The sequence below is a fragment of the Gavialis gangeticus genome, unplaced genomic scaffold, assembly GCF_001723915.1.
Source record: "Gavialis gangeticus isolate Ggan-Ray unplaced genomic scaffold, GavGan_comp1, whole genome shotgun sequence".
NCBI classification, from domain to species: Eukaryota; Metazoa; Chordata; order Crocodylia; family Gavialidae; genus Gavialis; species Gavialis gangeticus.
In genome coordinates, this window is record NW_017728994.1 from 63,696,161 (window position 1) to 63,699,857 (window position 3,697).

The following is a 3,697-nucleotide window of genomic DNA, read 5'->3' on the forward strand; positions in this document are numbered from 1 at the left end:
AGTGGCTGAAGAGGTCCAGGGCCCTCAGTCTCTCTTCGCAGGGACTTGCCTGCAGGCCCCTTACCATATGAGTGGCCCTCCTTTGAACCTTCCCAAAGTTGTCCACATCCCTCTTGAAGTGTGGTGCCCAAAACTGAACACAGTACTCCAACTGTGGCCTCAGCAGTGCCGCATAGAGGGGAAGTATCTGTTTGTTATGCACCTGCTAATACATGATCAAGTGCGGTTAACTTTACTGATCGCTTCATTACATTGGTGACTCATGTTCATCTTGGTGTCAACAATGCCTCTGAGATCTCAGTATTTATATTCTCCCTGTTGAATATTTAGAAATCAATGGATTATGGCTGACTGGCCAGAAGGAATGTACATGTATGCACCTAACAACAGCATTACAGTTCAAACATCGACCTTTACCCTTTTATGGACAAAGCACCTTACAGTAATTTGTCTGGTAGCCTTTGCTGATAAGGTCAAAATTTACTGCATGAAGTCTGAGTTAGAAAGATCAAAGAGAAGTGTATTTAAGAAATCTTTTAAGGCTACCACTAAAGTGTTTGTTTCCTGAAGCACAAGGTTGACCGTTTTCAGTGCGAGGGCGTCAAGCAAGAATCTAAGTCCAACCAGATTGAAAGAAAAACTTAAAATATCTGACTGCATAAATATCTATACTGAAGGTTCTTTTTTCCAATAAAAATACTTAAAAAAATAAAAGACCCCAAACCTCCTTACCATAGGATTTTTTTTACCTGTTTTATAAATAGGTAAGGTATTATGGGGAGGCCACTGAAAACCAAGTGATTAATTGTTACAGAGGATAGCAGAATTAGGGGTCTTTAGGCAATGGTGACAAGATGGCTATTCAAACAAGCAGAGTGAAATTAGTCTTACTTTAGTCTTGGCCGTTATTGTTGGGAGTAGTTGTATGTGGGTATGTGTTGCTGTATTATGCTCACTTCGGGGCTCAAAATGTGTCTATGATGGAAAGCAAACAAATGTTCACATAGGTTGTAATACTGAGTACTGCTACCTCAGAATTAAAACTAACCCCATATTTTAGAATGAAAGCCCATCATTATGTGGAAAAACATAATGCAGAGAAAATGGACCTCTTTTGATGAGCAGCAATCAGGGGCTATTTTTAAAATCCTCTGAAGTTGGATTTGGCTTAAAGAAAGAAGTTCTCTGGAGGGCACTCAGTCTGCTATGGTTTCATTTGACAAGCGTATTTTATTGGGCAATCGGGAGGAAATAAGTATACTAATTAGACATTAGAGTAATTCCACCTGCCATAATCAAAGTGCATTGGAAACGAAAATCTTCCAAATGCAGTAAGAACTAAAGTAATTTGAAGTGCGTTTAAACTTCACACAGCCAGATACCCAAGGTGGAGCTGGCAAAAGCTGTGAGTGTACAAATCAGTGTTGCACCTGAATGGGAGGATTACAGCTGCTTGATGCTGAAACACATTGCAGAGGTTAGCGTCACAGAGGATTACAACCTACTTGGGAATCTCACCTGGCTCCCTGCTAGCCTGGGATTGTTCATTTCATGCTATTTCTTTTCCAGACAGATGTTTGCAGAGGGTAATGGGATCATGTTCCATTAAAACCATTTAAACCCTGAACAGCACTGAACGACGAGTTGAAGAAGGCCTGTGAAGTCATCAGTAGGACCAACGTTCCAGCAGACTCAGTGAGTCACCGTGAAAGAGGAAGTAATGATCCCTGGAGAATAATGGAGCAGAAGTGATAGTCAGACATTGCAATGCCTATTTTAATATAATAGATGCTATTCCACAATTTCCAGGAAATTAGAAGCACAGCGCAAGTTCAAACACTATCATTAATTCACCCCACTGGCCTGGGGTGAATTCTTTTCTTTCTTCCTGATAGATAACCATGTAATTTATATTGCCCAAGGACAGTGTTTTAGACATAACTTGTGAATTTCCTGGCTTCAGTGCTTTTAAACTATGACAGTGGCATTTAATCAATATATATAACATTGTTCATATGGACTGCCTTTGCTTTATGAGTGCAAATATCCTAAAAGATCTCCTCTAACTCTAATATCTCCTGTGTGACCTCTAATATCTCCTATGTGTGCATGCGTGCGGGGGAGGGGAGGGGAGAGATGCTGATGTTGCCTTGTTTAAGGCAGTATATTATGAAAGCCTGAGCTGGAGACATGCTTCTGATTGAGTTATACTAGGCTCGAATTGATTTATTATATGTTTCATCCATAAAACTCTGTAAACCCTCTTTTGCTATATTTTCTACTATATCTGGTGTATCAGTTCAGTATTAATTATGTTTGCACTCCCAAGTCTGTTACAAACAGCTTTTGCACTTGTAGCTCCAGTTCCACAAAGTACTTAACCATATCATTAACCTAACTTGGCTTCTGTAGGATTTAGCACATGTGTAAAGGTCAACATCCACTTAATTCCTTTGCAGAAACAAAGTATAATCTGGGCATTAAACATGACGACTATAAATGCCAGTTTTTTCCATAATCCCCTTTCACCATACCAGCTGAGCACTTCACAGTGCTAATGTCTGTCTACTGCCCCATCCTAGTATAAATCAGGTGTGAGTGAGATGAGCATAAGATCTCACCAGGATTTACATTTTAAGTAAAAATACAAATAAATAAAGTGAAAAAAATACTTTGAAACAACCATAGAATTTGCTAAATATCATTAACAACTAAAAATAAAGATTCTACCTTTTCAATCCTCATTTTTCCTGTTCCAGCAACTTTGTGAATTCATATATCAGTTGAATGTCTTTACGTACATTTCTATCAGCCTTCCACTGGAATTACTCCATTGGAATTACTCTTGATTTATCTTGTCCTTATACATTATTTGTTGTCCATTTACAGTTTAGGTCACAATTCAACAAATTAATATGGAGACAAAATCCTGTATACACTCCACCGTTTGTAGGATTGCAGCCTAATTGACAATATCAGAGTAAAAATTGAAGAATGTCCAGAGTTTTAGAATGATGGGGACAAAATGCGTACGCTTTAATACTTACTGAATTTAGGCCTTATTTTACCATCACTCTTTGTTCAAAAGACAAGCTGATATCAGACCACTGGAGAGACTGATTTTATATTTTGAAGCACTGTAAATTCAGTGAGCCAGGCACTCAAGTCAGTAAAAAATGGTACCATTTGAAAGTGGACAGGCGGATTTGAAAAAATAGATTGTTACATGAGAGCAATCAATGATCATTTAATCTTGAAGTTTGCAAACCCAGTTTGTTTTGACTTTATCACAACACGTGGTGAATATAATTTCCTTTATTTGTTTTATAATTGAATCGATTAATTTAGTAATGAAAATGTAGTTTCACATGTAAAATTTATTATCTCTTCTTTTTGTTTACCTTCATTCTATTTTTTATTTCCTTCAATGTCTGCTGGCTATTGTTCCTCCCTGTTTGTTTGTTTTTTCAGATTCAAATTTTCCCCTCCAGCTAATTTTGGTTTCTTGTAAATTTTCTATTATTATCTTCTCCTTTTATAAAATATTTGATTTCTTGCATGATTTTCCTTTTTTTTACTAGCTTATTTTTCCTTCCAAGCCTCTTGTCTCCCATATTCAGTATATAGGGGCAAGGGGAAGATGAGGGGAGAGGAAGTCTTGGACTGCTAAACCAAGCAGCACCCACAAGTACAGCCC